This window comes from Calliopsis andreniformis, unplaced genomic scaffold, assembly GCF_051401765.1.
Source record: "Calliopsis andreniformis isolate RMS-2024a unplaced genomic scaffold, iyCalAndr_principal scaffold0002, whole genome shotgun sequence".
Classification (NCBI taxonomy): Eukaryota; Metazoa; Arthropoda; class Insecta; order Hymenoptera; family Andrenidae; genus Calliopsis; species Calliopsis andreniformis.
The window spans coordinates 6,480,266-6,496,548 of NW_027480423.1; positions in this window are offsets into that span (position 1 = coordinate 6,480,266).

Genomic DNA, 16,283 nt, shown 5'->3' on the forward strand with positions numbered 1-16,283 from the left:
ACGTAGAAATGACCATAACTTCACACTGGTTGCTATTATTCGTTTTATACGATGAAAAAACTGTTATATTTATATTGTATTTTATGCTTCTGGCGTTGACTTCTTACGCCCTAACTATTCGATCTGGTGGAACAACGCCCTAGAGTGAAGCCTGCGATGCCCGGAACGTAGAAATGATCATTACCTTCACGCTTTTTGGAATTATTCCTGTTATACGATGGAAAAACTGTTGTATTTTTATTGCTTTCTATGCTTCTGGCGTTTAATTCTAAGTCGCTAGCTATTCGATCTGGTGGAGCAACGACCCAGAGTGAAGCGTAGGTTGCCCGGAACGTAGAAATGGCCATTACTTTCACACTGTTTGCAATTATTCATTTTCTACGATGGTAAAGCTGTTGTATTTATATTGGATTTTATGCCTCTGGCGTTGACTTCTAAGGCCGTAGCTGTTAGATGTGGTGGAGGAACGCCCTAGAGTGACGCCTAGGTAGACCGGAACGTAGAAATGACCATTACTTTCACAATGTCTGCAATTAGTCATTTTATGCGATGGAAGAACTGTTGTACTTATATTGTATTTTATCCTTCTGGTGTTGAATTCTAAGTCCCTAGCTATTCGATCCGGTGGTGCAGCGCGCCAGAGTGAAACCTAGGTTACCCGGAACGTAGAAATGGTCAGTACTTTCACACTGGTTGCAGTTATTCGTTTTATACAATGGAAAAACTGTTCTATTTATTTTGCATTTTATGCTTCGGGCGTTGACTTCTAAGGCCCTAACTATTCGATCTGGTGGAGCACCGCCCTAGAGTGAAGCCTAGGTTGCACGGAACGTAGAAATGACCACTACTTTCACACTGTTTGCAATTATTCATTTAATACGATGGAAATGCTGTTGTATTTATATCGTATTTTATGCTTCGGGCGTAGACTTCTTAGGCCCTAACATTTCGATCTGGTGGAGCAACGCCCGACAGTGAAGCATAGGTTGCCCGGAACGTAGATATGACCATAACCTTCACACAGGTTGCAATTATTCGTTTTATACGGTGTAAAGGCTGTTGTATTTATTTTGTATTTTATTCTTCTGGTGTTGACTTCTTAGGCCCTAACTATTCGATTTGGTGGAACAACGCCGTAGAGTGAAGCCTAGGTTGCCCGGAACGTAGAAATGACCATTACATTCACACTGGTTGCAATTATTCTTGTTATACGATGGAAAACCTGTTGTATTTTTATTGTATTCTATGCTTCTGGCGTTTAATTCTAAGTTACTAGCTATTTCATCTGGTGGAGCAACGACCTAGAGTGAAGCCTAGGTTGCCCGGAACGTAGAAATGACAATTACTTTCACACTGTTTGGTATTATTCATTTTGTACGATGGAAAAGCTGTTGTATTTATATTGTATTTTATGCCTCTGGCGTTGACTTCTAAGGCCGTAGCTATTAGATGCGGTGGAGCAACGCCCAAGAGTGACGCCTAGGGTGCCGGGAACGTAGAAATGAACATTACTTTCACACTGGTTGCAATTATTCGTTTTATACGATGGAAAAGCTGTTGTATTTATATCGTGTTTTATGCTTCTGGCGTTGACTTCTTATGACCTAACTATGCGAACTGGTGGAGCAACGCCCTGGAGTGAAACCTAGGTTGCCCGGAACGTAGAAATGACCATAACTTTCACACCGGTAGCAACTATTCGTTTTATACGGTGGAAAAACTGTTCTATATATTTTGTATTTTATGCTTCGGGCGTTGACTTCTAAGGCCCTAACTATTCGATCTGGTGGTGCAACTCCCTAGGGTGAAGCCTAGGTTGCTCGGAAAGTAGAAATGACCATAACTTTCATACTCGTTGCGATTATTCGTTTTATACGATGGAAAAACTGTTGTATTTATATCGTGTTTTATGCTTCTGGCGTTAACTTCTTAGGCCCTAACTATTCCATCTGGTGGAACAACGCCCTAGGGTGAAGCCTAGGTTGCCCGGAAAGTAGAAATGCCCATAACTTCCACACTGGTAGAAATTATTCGTTTTATACGGTTGAAAGACTGTACTATTTATTTTGTATTTTATGCTTCGGGCGTTGACTCCTAAGGCCCTAGCTGTTCGATCTGGTGGAGCAACGCCCTAGAGTGAAGCCTAGGTTGCCCGGAACGTAGAAATGACCATCACTTTCAAACTGGTTGCAATTATTCCTGTTATATGATGGAAAAGCTGTTGTATTTTTATTGCATTTTATGCTTCGGGCATTCACTTCTAAGGCCCTAACTATTCAATCTGTGGGAGCTACGCCCTAGGGTGAAGCCTAGGTTGCCCGGAAAGTAGAAATGACCATAACTTTCATACTGGTTGCGATTATTCGTTTTATACGATGAAAAAACTGTTGTAGTTATATTGTATTTTATGCTTCTGGCGTTGACTTCTTAGGCCCTAACTATTCCATCTGGTGGAGCAACGCCCTAGAGTAAAGCCCAGGTTGCGCGAAACGTAGAAATGACCATAACTTTCACACTGGTAGCAATTGTTTGTTTTATACGATGGAAAAGCTGTTGTATTTATATCGTATTTTATGCTTCGGGCGTTGACTTCTGAGGCCCTAACTATTCAATCTGTTGGTGCACCGCCCTAGGGTGAAGACTAGGTTGCCCGGAACGTAGAAATGACCATCACTTTCAAACTGGTTGCAATTATTCCTGTTATATGATGGAAAAACTGTTGTATTTTTATTGCATTTTATGCTTCGGGCATTGACTTCTACGGCCCTAACTATTCAATCTGTGGGAGCTACGCCCTAGGGTGAAGCCTAGGTTGCCCTGAAAGTAGAAATGACCATAACTTTCATACTGATTGCAATTATTCGTTTTATACGATGAAAAGACTGTTGTATTTATATTGTATTTTATGCTTCTGGCGTTCACTTATTAGGCCCTAACTATTCGATCTGGTGGAACAACGCCGTAGGGTGAAGCGTAGGTTGCCCGGAACGTAGAAATGACCATCACCTTCACGCTTGGTGCAATTATTCCAGTTATACGATGGAAAAACAGTTGCATCTTTATTGTATTTTATGCTTCTGGCGTCGACTTCTAAGGCTCTAACTATTCGATCTGGTGGAGCAAGGCCCTAGAGTGAAGCCTAGGCTGCTCAGAACGTAGAAATGACCATAACTTTCACACTGGTAGCAATTATTCGTTTTACACATGGAAAAACTGTTCTATGTTTTTGTATTTTATGCTTCGGGCGTTGACTTCTAAGGCCCTAGCTATTGGATCTGGTGGAGCAACGCCCTAGAGTGAAACCTAGGTTACCCGGAACGTAGAAATGACCAGTACTTTCACACTGTTTGCAGTTACTCCTGTTGTACGATGGAAAAACTGTTGCATCTTTATTGTATTTTATGCTTCTGGCGTTGACTTCTTAGGCCCCAACCATTCGATCTGGTGGAGCAACGTCCTAGAGTGAAGCCTAGGTTGCCCGGAACCTACAAATGACCATAACATTCACACTGGTTACCATTATTCGTTTTATACGGTGGAAAAGCTGTTGTATTTATATCGTATTTTATGCTTCTGGCGCTGACTTCTTAGGCCCTAACTATTCCATCTGGTGGAACAACGCCCTAGGGTGAAGTCTAGGTTGCCCGGAACGTGGAAATGACCATAACTTTCACACTAGTAGTAATTATTCGTTTTATACATGGAAAAACTGTTCTATTTATTTTGTATTTTATGCTTCTGGCGTTGACTTCTAAGGCCCTACCTATTCGATCTGGCGGAGCAACACCCTACAGTGAAGCCTAGGTTGCCGGAACGTAGAAATGACCATTACCTTCACGCTTTTTGCAATTATTCCTGTTATACGATGAAAAAACTGTTGTATTTTTATTGCATTTTTTCCTTCTGGCGTTGACTTCTAAGGTCGTAGCTATTCGATGTGGTGGAGCAACGCCCTAGAGTGACGTCTACGTTGACCGGAACGTAGAAATGACTATTACCTTCACAATGTTTGCAATTGTTCACTTTATACAATGGAAAATCTGTTGTACTTATATACTATTTTATTCTTCTGCCGAAGACTTCTTATGCCCTGTCTGTTCGGTCTGGTGGAACAGCGCCCTAGAATGAAGTCTAGGTTGCCCGGAACGTAGAAATGACCATTACTTTCACACTGTTTGCAAATATACATTATATACGATGGAAACGCTGTTGCATTTATATTGTATTTTATGCTTCTGGCGTTCACTTCTTAGGCCCTAACTATTTGGTCTGGTGGAGCAACGCACTAGAGTGACGTCTAGGTTGCCCGGAACGTCGAACGTACCATTACCTTCACACTGGTTGCAATTATTCCTGTTATACGATGGAAAAACTGTTTTGTCTTTATTGTATTTTATGCTTCTGGCGCTGATTTCTTAGGACCTAACCATTCGAAGCTGGTGGAGCAAGGCCCTAGAGTGAAGCCTAGGTTGCCCGGAACGTAGAAATGACCATAACTTTCACACTGGTTACCATTATTCGTTTTATACGATGGAAAAGCTGTTGTATTTACATTGTATTATATGCTTCTGGCGTTGACTTCTTAGGCCCTAACTGTTGCATCTGGTGGAGCAACGCCCTAGAGTGAAGCCTAGGTTGCCGGGAAGGAGAAATGACCATCACGTTCAAACTGGTTGCAATTTATCCTTTTATACGATGGAAAAGCTGTTGTATTTATATCGTATTTTATGCTTCTGGCGTTGACTTCTTAGTCCGTAACTATTCGGTCTGGTGGACCAACGCCCTGGAGTGAAACCTAGGTTGCCCGGAACGTAGAATTGGCCATCACTTTCAAACTGGTTGCAATTATTCCTGTTATATGATGGAAACACTGTTGTATTTTTTTTGCATTTTATGGTTCGGGAGTAGACTTCTAAGGCCCTAACTATTCAACCTGTTGGAGCACCGCCCTAGGGTGAAGCCTAGGTTGCTCGGAAAGTAGAAATGACCATAAGTTTCATACTGGTTGCAATTACTCGTTTTATACGATGGAAAACTGTTGTATTTATATTGTATTTTATGCTTCTGGCGTTGACTTCTAAGGCACTAACTATTCGATCTGGTGGAGCAACGCCCTAGAGTGAAGCCTAGGTTGCGCGGAACGTAGAAATGACCATAACTTTCACACTGGTAGCAATTATTCCTGTTATATTATGGACACACTGTTGTATTTTTTTTGCATTTTATGATTCGGGCGTAGACTTCTAAGGCCGTAACTATTCTATCTGTTGGAGCAACGCCCTAGGGTGAAGCCTAGGTTACTCGGAAAGTAGAAATGACCATAAGTTTCATACTGGTTGCAATTTTTCGTTTTATACGATGGAAAAACTGTTGTATTTATATCGTGTTTTATGCTTCTGGCGTTGACTTCTTAGGCCGTAGCTATTCGGTCTGGTGGAGCAACGCCCTAGAGTGAAGCCTAGGTTGCCCGGAACGTAGAATTGGCCATCACTTTCAAACTGGTTGCAATTATTCCTGATATATGATGGAAACACTGTTGTATTTTTTTTGCATTTTATGGTTCGGGCGTTGACTTCTAAGGCCCTAACTATTCAATCTGTTGGAGCAATGCCCTAGGGTGAAGCCTAGGTTGCTCGGAAAGTAGAAATGACCATAAGTTTCATACTGGTTGCAATTATTCGTTTTATACGATGGAAAAACTGTTGTATTTATATTGTATTTTATGCTTCTAGCGTTGACTTCTAAGGCACTATCTATTCGATCTGGTGGAGCAACGCACTAGAGAGAAGCCTAGGTTGCCCGGAACGTAGAATTGACCATCACTTTCAAACTGGTTGCAATTATTCCTGTTATATGAGGGAAACACTGTTGTATTTTTTTTGCATTTTACGGTTCGGGCGTTGACTTCTAAGGCCCTAAGTATTCAATCCGTTGGAGCAACGCCCTAGGGTGAAGCCTAGGTTGCTCGGAAAGTAGAAATGACCATAAGTTTCATACTGGTTGCAATTATTTGTTTCATACGATGGAAAAACTGTTGTATTTATATTGTATTTTATGCTTCTGGCGTTGACTTCTAAGGCGCTAACTATTCGATCTGGTGGAGCAACGCCCTAGAGTGAAGCCTAGGTTGCCCGGAATGTAGAATTGGCCATCACTTTCAAACTGGTCGCAATTATTCCTGTTATATGATTGAAACACTGTAGTATTTTTTTTGCATTTTATGGATTGGGCTTAGACTTCTAAGGCCCTAACTATTCAATCTGTTGGAGCAACGCCCTAGGGTGAAGCCTAGGTTGCTCGGAAAGTAGAAATGGCCATAAGTTTCATACTGCTTGCAATTATTCGTTTTATACGTTGGAAAAGCTGTTGTATTTATATTGTATTTTATGCTTCTGGCGTTGACTTCTAAGGCACTAACTATTCGATCTGGTGGAGCAACGCCCTAGAGTGAAGCCTAGGTTGCGCGGGACGTAGAAATGACCATAAGTTTCATACTGGTTGCAATTATTCGTTTTACACGATGAAAACACTGTTGTATTCTTATTGCATTTTTTGCTTCGGCCGTTGACTTCTAAGGCCCCAACTATTCAATCTGTTAGTGCAACGCCCTAGGGTGAAGCCTAGGTTGCTCGGAAAGTAGAAATGACCATAAGTTTCATACTGGTTGCAATTATTCGTTTTATACGATGGAAAAACTGTTGTATTTATATTGTATTTTATGCTTCTGGCGTTGACTTCTAAGGCCCTAGCTGTTCGATCTAGTGGAGCAACGCCCTAGAGTGAAGCCTAGGTTGCCCGGAAAGGAGAAATGACTATCACGTTCAAACTGGTTGCAATTAATCCTTTTATACGATGGAAAAGCTGTTGTATTTATATCGTATTTTATGCTTCTGGCGTTTACTTCTAAGGACCTAACTATTCGATCTGGTGGAGCAACGCCCTGGAGTGAAGCCTAGGATGCTCGGAATGTGGAAATAACCATAACTTTCACACTGGTTGCAATTATTCGTTTTATACGATGGAACCGCTGTTGTATTTATATTGTATTTTATGCCTCTGGCGTTGACTTCTACGGCCGTAACTATTCCGTCTGGTGGAGCAACGCCCTGGTGTGAAACCTAGGTTGTCCGGAACGTAGAATTGGCCATCACTTTCAAACTGGTTGCAATTATTCCTGTTATATGATGGAAACACTGTTGTATTTTTTTTGCATTTGATGGTTCGGGCGTTGACTTCTAAGGCCCTAACTATTCAATCTGTTGGAGCACCGCCCTAGGGTCAAGCCTAGGTTGCTCGGAAAGTAGAAATGACCAAAAGTTTCATACTGGTTGCAATTATTCGTTTTATACGATGGAAAAGCTGTTGTATTTATATCGTGTTTTATGCTTCTGGCGTTGACTTCTTAGGCCGTAGCTATTCGGTCTGGTGGAGCGACACCCTGGATTGAAACCTAGGTTGCCCGGAACGTAGAATTGGCCATCACTTTCAAACTGGTTGCAATTATTCCTGATATATGATGGAAACACTGTTGTATTTTTTTTGCATTTTATGGTTCGGGCGTTGACTTCTAAGGCCCTAACTATTCAATCTGTTGGAGCAAGGCCCCTGGGGTGAAGCCTAGGTTGCTCGGAAAATAGAAATGACCATAAGTTTCATACTGGTTGCAATTATTCGTTTTATACGATGGAAAAACTGTTGTACTTATATTGTATTTTATGCTTCTAGCCTTGACTTCTAAGGCACTATCTATTCGATCTGGTGGAGCAATACCCTTGATTGAAACCTAGGTTGCCTGGAACGTAGAATTGGCCATCACTTTCAAACTGGTTGCAATTATTCGTTATACACGATGGAAACACTGTTGTATTTTTATTGCATTTTATGCCTCGGGCGTTGACTTCTAAAGCCCTAACTATTCAATCTGTTGGAGCAACGCCCTAGGGTGAAGCCTAGGTTGCTCGGAAAGTAGAAATGACCATCAGTTTCATACTGGCTGCAATTATTCGTTTTATACGATGGAAAAACTGTTGTATTTATATTTTATTTTATGCTTCTGGCGTTGACTTCTAAGGCCCTAGCTATTCGATCTGTTGGAGCAACACCCTAGAGTGAAGCCTAGGTTGCCCGGAAAGGAGGAATGACCATCACTATCAAACTGGTTGCAATTATTCCTGTTATATTATGGAAACACTGTTGTATTTTTATTGCATTTCATGCTTCGGGCGTTGACTCCTAAGGCCCTAACTATTCAATCTGTTAGAGCAACGCCCTAGGGTGAAGCCTAGGTTGCTCGGCAGGTAGAAATGACCATAAGTTTCATACTGGTTGCAATTATTCGTTTTGTACGATGGAAAAACTGTTGTATTTATATTGTATTTTATGCTTCTGGCGTTGACTTCTAAAGCCCTAGCTGTTCGATCTAGTGGAGCAACGGCCTAGAGTGAAGCCTAGGTTGCCCGGAAAGGAGAAATGACTATCACGTTCAAACTGGTTGCAATTAATCCTTTTATACCATGGAAAAGCTGTTGTGTTTATATCGTATTTTATGTTTCTGGCGTTTACTTCTAAGGACCTAACTATTCGATCTGGTGGAGCAACGCCCTAGAGTGGAGCCTAGGTTGCTCGGAATATGGAAATGACCATAACTTTCACACTTGTTGCAATTATTCGTTTTATACGATGGAAACGCTGTTGTATTTATATTGTATTTTATGCCACTGGCGTTGACTTCTAAGGCCGTAGCTATTAGATGTGGTGGAGCAACGCCCTAGAGTGACGCCTAGGGTGCTCGGAACGTAGAAATGATGATTACTTTCACACTGGTTGCAATTATACGTTTTATACGATGGAAAAGCTGTTGTATTTATATCGTATTTTATGCTTCTGGCGTTGACTTCTTAGGCCGTAACTATTCCGTCTGGTGGACCAACGCCCTGGAGTGAAACCTAGGTTGCCCGGAACGTAGAATTGGCCATCACTTTCAAACTGGTTGCAATTATTCCTGTTATATGATGGAAACACTGTTGTATTTTTTTTGCATTTTATGGTTCGGGCGTTGACTTCTAAGGCCCTAACTATTCAATCTGTTGGAGCACCGCCCTAGGGTCAAGCCTAGGTTGCTCGGAAAGTAGAAATGACCATAAGTTTCATACTGGTTGCAATTATTCGTTTTATACGATGGAAAAGCTGTTGTATTTATATCGTGTTTTATGCTTCTGGCGTTGACTTCTTAGGCCGTAGCTATTCGGTCTGGTGGAGCAACACCCTGGATTGAAACCTAGGTTGCCCGGAACGTAGAATTGGCCATCACTTTCAAACAGGTTGCAATTATTCCTGATATATGATGGAAACACTGTTGTATTTTTTTTGCATTTTATGGTTCGGGCGTTGACTTCTAAGGCCCTAACTATTCAATCTGTTGGAGCAAGGCCCCTGGGGTGAAGCCTAGGTCGCTCGGAAAGTAGAAATGACCATAAGTTTCATACTGGTTGCAATTATTCGTTTTATACGATGGAAAAACTGTTGTACTTATATTGTATTTTATGCTTCTAGCCTTGTCTTCTAAGGCACTATCTATTCGATCTGGTGGAGCAATACCCTGGATTGAAACCTAGGTTGTCCGGAACGTAGAATTGGCCATCACTTTCAAACTGGTTGCAATTATTCGTTATACACGATGGAAACACTGTTGTATTTTTATTGCATTTTATGCCTCGGGCGTTGACTTCTAAAGCCCTAACTATTCAATCTGTTGGAGCAACGCCCTAGGGTGAAGCCTAGGTTGCTCGGAAAGTAGAAATGACCATCAGTTTCATACTGGCTGCAATTATTCGTTTTATACGATGGAAAAACTGTTGTATTTATATTTTATTTTATGCTTCTGGCGTTGACTTCTAAGGCCCTAGCTATTCGATCTGTTGGAGCAACACCCTAGAGTGAAGCCTAGGTTGCCCGGAAAGGAGGAATGACCATGACTTTCAAACTGGTTGCAATTAATCCTGTTATACGATGGAAAAACTGTTGTATTTTTATTGCATTTTATGCTTCTGGCGTTCACTTCTTAGGCCCTAACTATTCGATCTGGTGGAACAAGGGCCTAGGGTGAAGCCTAGCTTGCCCGGAACGTAGAAATGACCATTACTTTCACACTGTTTGCAATTATTCCTTTTATACGATAGAAAAGCTGTTGTATTTATATCGTATTTTATGCTTCTGGCGTTTACTTCTAAGGCCCTAGCTGTTCGATCTAGTGGAGCAACGCCCTAGAGTGAAGCCTAGGTTGCCCGGAAAGGAGAAATGACCATCACGTTCAAACTGGTTGCAATTAATCCTTTTATACCATGGAAAAGCTGTTGTGCTTATATCGTATTTTATGCTTCTGGCGTTTACTTCTAAGGACCTAACTATTCGATCTGGTGGAGCAACGCCCTAGAGTGGAGCCTAGGTTGCTCGGAATATGAAAATGACCATAACTTTCACACTTGTTGCAATTATTCGTTTTATACGATGGAAACGCTGTTGTATTTATATTGTATTTTATGCCTCTGGCGTTGACTTCTGAGGCCGTAGCTATTAGATGTGGTGGAGCAACGCCCTAGAGTGACGCCTAGGGTGCTCGGAACGTAGAAATGATGATTACTTTCACACTGGTTGCAATTATACGTTTTATACGATGGAAAAGCTGTTGTATTTATATCGTATTTTATGCTTCTGGCGTTGACTTCTTAGGCCGTAACTATTCCGTCTGGTGGAGCAACGCCCTGGTGTGAAACCTAGGTTGCCCGGAACGTAGAATTGGCCATCACTTTCAAACTGGTTGCAATTATTCCTGTTATATGATGGAAACACTGTAGTATTTTTTTTGCATTTTATGGTTCGGGCGTTGACTTCTAAGGCCCTCACTATCCAATTTGTTGGAGCACCGCCCTAGGGTAAAGCCAAGGTTGCTCGGAAAGTAGAAATGACCATAAGTGTCATACTGGTAGCAATTATTCGTTTTATACGATGGAAAAGCTTTGTATTTATATCGTGTTTTATGCTTCTGGCGTTGACTTCTTAGGCCGTAGCTATTCGGTCTGGTGGAGCAACGACCTAGAGTGAAGCCTAGGTTGCCCGGAACGTAGAATTGGCCATCACTTTCAAACTGGTTGCAATTATTCCTGATATATGATGGAAACACTGTTGTATTTTTTTTTGCATTTTATGGTTCGGGCGTTGACTTCTAAGGCCCTAACTATTCAATCTGTTGGAGCAATGCCCTAGAGTGAAGCCTAGGTTGCTCGGAAAGTAGAAATGACCATAAGTTTCATACTGGTTGCAATTATTCGTTTTATACGATGGAAAAACTGTTGTATTTATATTGTATTTTATGCTTCTAGCGTTGACTTCTAAGGCACTATCTATTCGACCTGGTGGAGCAACGCACTAGAGAGAAGCCTAGGTTGCCCGGAACGTAGAATTGACCATCACTTTCAAACTGGTTGCAATTATTCCTGTTATATGAGGGAAACACTGTTGTATTTTTTTTGCATTTTATGGTTCGGGCGTTGACTTCTAAGGCCCTAAGTATTCAATCCGTTGGAGCAACGCCCTAGGGTGAAGCCTAGGTTGCTCGGAAAGTAGAAATGACCATAAGTTTCATACTGGTTGCAATTATTTGTTTCATACGATGGAAAAGCTGTTGTATTTATATTGTATTTTATGCTTCTGGCGTTGACTTCTAAGGCGCTAACTATTCGATCTGGTGGAGCAACGCCCTAGAGCGAAGCCTAGGTTGCCCGGAACGTAGAATTGGCCATCACTTTCAAACTGGTCGCAATTATTCCTGTTATATGATTGAAACACTGTTGTATTTTTTTTGCATTTTATGGTTTGGGCTTAGACTTCTAAGGCCCTAACTATTCAATCTGTTGGAGCAACGCCCTAGGGTGAAGCCTATGTTGCTCGGAAAGTAGAAATGACCATAAGTTTCATACTGCTTGCAATTATTCGTTTTATACGTTGGAAAAGCTGTTGTATTTATATTGTATTTTATGCTTCTGGCGTTGACTTCTAAGGCACTAACTATTCGATCTGGTGGAGCAACGCCCTTGAGTGAAGCCTAGGTTGCCCGGAACGTAGAATTGACCATCACTTTCAAACTGGTTGCAATTATTCCTGTTATATGAGGGAAACACTGTTGTATTTTTTTTGCATTTTATGATTCGGGCGTTGACTTCTAAGGCCCTAAGTATTCAATCCGTTGGAGCAACGCCCTAGGGTGAAGCCTAGGTTGCTCGGAAAGTAGAAATGACCATAAGTTTCATACTGGTTGCAATTATTTGTTTCATACGATGGAGAAACTGTTGTATTTATATTGTATTTTATGCTTCTGGCGTTGACTTCTAAGGCGCTAACTATTCGATCTGGTGGAGCAACGCCCTAGAGCGAAGCCTAGGTTGCCCGGAACGTAGAATTGGCCATCACTTTCAAACTGGTCGCAATTATTCCTGTTATATGATTGAAACACTGTTGTATTTTTTTTGCATTTTATGGTTTGGGCTTAGACTTCTAAGGCCCTAACTATTCAATCTGTTGGAGCAACGCCCTAGGGTGAAGCCTAGGTTGCTCGGAAAGTAGAAATGACCATAAGTTTCATACTGCTTGCAATTATTCGTTTTATACGTTGGAAAAGCTGTTGTATTTATATTGTATTTTATGCTTCTGGCGTTGACTTCTAAGGCACTAACTATTCGATCTGGTGGAGCAACGCCCTTGAGTGAAGCCTAGGTTGCGCGGGACGTAGAAATGACCATAAGTTTCATACTGGTTGCAATTATTCGTTTTACACAATGGAAACACTGTTGTATTTTTATTGCATTTTATGCTTCGGGAGTTGACTTCTAAGGCCCCAACTATTCAATCTGTTAGTGCAACGCCCTAGGGTGAAGCCTGGGTTGCTCGGAAAGTAGAAATGACCATCAGTTTCATACTGGTTGCAATTATTCGTTTTATACTATGGAAAAACTGTTCTATTTATTTTGTATTTAACGCCTCGGGCGTTGGTTCCTAAGGCCCTAACTGTTTGATTTGGTGGAGCAACGCCCTAGAGTGAAACCTAGGTTGCCCGGAACGTAGAAATGACCATAACCTTCACACTGGTTGCTATTATTCGTTTTATACGATGGAAAAACTGTTATATTTATATTGCATTTTATAATTCTGGCGTTGACTTCTTAGGCCCTAACTGTTCGATCTGGTGGAACAACGCCCTACAGTGAAGCCTAGGTTGCCTGGAACGTAGAATTGGCCATCACTTTCAAACTGGTTGCAATTATTCCTGATATATGATGGAAACACTGTTGTATTTTTTTAGCAATTTATGGTTCGGGCGATGACTTCTAAGGCCCTAACTATTCAATCTGTTGGAGCAGCGCCGTAGGGTGAAGCCTAGGTTGCCCGGAAAGTGGAAATGACCATAACTTTCATACTGGTTGCAATTATTCGTTTTACATGGTGGAAAAGCTGTTGTACTTAGATTGTATTTTATGCTTCTGGCGTTGACTTCTAAGGCACTATCTATGCGATCTGGTGGAGCAACGCCCTAGAGCGAAGCCTAGGTTGCCCGGAACGTAGAATTGGCCATCACTTTCAAACTGGTTGCAATTATTCCTGTTATATGATGGATACACTGTTGTATTTTTTTTGCATTTTATGGTTCGGGCGCTGACTTCTAAGGCCCTAACTGTTTGATCTGGTGGAGCAACGCCCTAGAGTGAAGCCTAGGTTGCACGGAACGTAGAAATGACCATAACTTTCACACTGGTTGCAATTATTTGTTTTATACGATGGAAAAGCTGTTGTATTTATATCGCATTTTATGCTTCTGGCGTTGACTTCTTAGCCCCTAACTATTCCATCTGGTGGAACAACGCCCTAGGGTGAAGCCTAGGTTGTCCGGAACGTATAAATGACCATAGCTTTTACACTGGCAGCAATTATTCGTTTTATACAATGGAAAAACCGTTCGATTTATTTTGTATTTAACGCCTCGGGCGTTGGTTTCTAAGGCCCTAACTGTTTGATTTGGTGGAGCAACGCCCTAGAGCGAAGCCTAGGTTGCCCGTAACGTAGAAATGACCATAACTTTCACACTGGTTGCTATTATTCGTTTTATACGATGGAAAAACTGTTATATTTATATTGCATTTTATGCTTCTGTCGTTGACTTCTTAGGCCCTAACTGTTCGATCTGGTGGAACAACGCCCTACAGTGAAGCCTAGGTTGCCTGGAACGTAGAATTGGCCATCACTTTCAAACTGGTTGCAATTATTCCTGATATATGATGGAAACACTGTTGTATTTTTTTTGCAATTTATGGTTCGGGCGATGACTTCTAAGGCCCTAACTATTCAATCTGTTGGAGCAACGCCGTAGGGTGAAGCCTAGGTTGCCCGGAAAGTAGAATTGGCCATCACTTTCAAACTGGTTGCAATTATTCCTGTTATATGATGGATACACTGTTGTATTTTTTTTGCATTTTATGGTTCGGGCGCTGACTTCTAAGGCCCTAACTGTTTGATCTGGTGGAGCAACGCCCTAGAGTGAAGCCTAGGTTGCACGGAACGTAGAAATGACCATAACTTTCACACTGGTTGCAATTATTTGTTTTATACGATGGAAAAGCTGTTGTATTTATATCGCATTTTATGCTTCTGGCGTTGACTTCTTAGGCCCTAACTATTCCATCTGGTGGAACAACGCCCTAGGGTAAAGCCAAGATTGCTCGAAATGTAGAAATGACCATAACTTTCACACTGGTTGCAATTATTCGTTTTATACGATGGAAAAGCTGTTGTATTTATATCGTATTTTATACGTCAGGCGTTGACTTCTGAGGCCGTAGCTATTCGATGTGGTGGAAGAACGCCATACAGTGAACCCTAGGTTGCCCGGAACGTAGAAATATCCATATGTTTCACACTGTTTGCAATTATTCATTTTATACGATGGCAAAGCTGTTGTATTTATATTGTATTTTATGCTTCTGGCGTTGACTTCTTAGGCCCCAACTATTCGATCAGGTGGAGCGACGCCTCAGAGTTAAGTCTAGGATGCCCGAAACGCCGAAATGATCATTACTTTCACACTGATTGCAATTATTCCTTTTATACGATGGAAAAGCTGTTGTATTTATATCGTATTTTATGCTTCTGGCGTTGACTTCTAAGGACCTAACTATTCGGTCTGGTGGAGAATCGCCCTAGAGTGAAGCCTAGGTTGCCCGGAACGTAGAAATGGCCATAACTTTCACACTGGTTGCTATCATTCGTTTCATATGATGGAAAAGCTGTTGTATTTATATCGTATTTTATGCTTCTGGCGTTTACTTCTAAGGACCTAACTATTCGATCAGGTGGAGGAACGCCCTAGAGTGAAGCCTATGTTGCTCGAAGTGTAGAAATGACCATAACTTTCACACTGGTTGCAATTATTCGTTTTATACGATGGAAAGGCTGTTGTATTTATATCGTATTTTATGCTTCTGGCGTTGACTTCTAAGAACCTAACTATTCGGTCTGGTGGAGAAACGCCCTAGAGTGAAGCCTAGGTTGCTCGGAACGTAGAAATGACCATTACATTCACACTGGTTGCAATTATTCCGGTTATACGATGGAAAAGCTGTTGTATTTTTATTGCTTTCTATGCTTCTGGCGTTTAATTCTAAGTCGCTAGCTATTCGATCTGGTGGAGCAACGACCCAGAGTGAAGCCTAGGTTGCCCGGAACGTAGAAATGGCCATTACTTTCACACTGTTTGCAATTATTCATTTTCTACGATGGTAAAGCTGTTGTATTTATATTGGATTTTATGCCTCTGGCGTTGACTTCTAAGGCCGTAGCTGTTAGATGTGGTGGAGGAACGCCCTAGAGTGACGCCTAGGTAGACCGGAACGTAGAAATGACCATTACTTTCACAATGTCTGCAATTAGTCATTTTATGCGATGGAAGAACTGTTGTACTTATATTGTATTTTATCCTTCTGGTGTTGAATTCTAAGTCCCTAGCTATTCGATCCGGTGGTGCAGCGCGCCAGAGTGAAACCTAGGTTACCCGGAACGTAGAAATGGTCAGTACTTTCACACTGGTTGCAGTTATTCGTTTTATACAATGGAAAAACTGTTCTATTTATTTTGCATTTTATGCTTCGGGCGTTGACTTCTAAGGCCCTAACTATTCGATCTGGTGGAGCACCGCCCTAGAGTGAAGCCTAGGTTGCACGGAACGTAGAAATGACCACTAC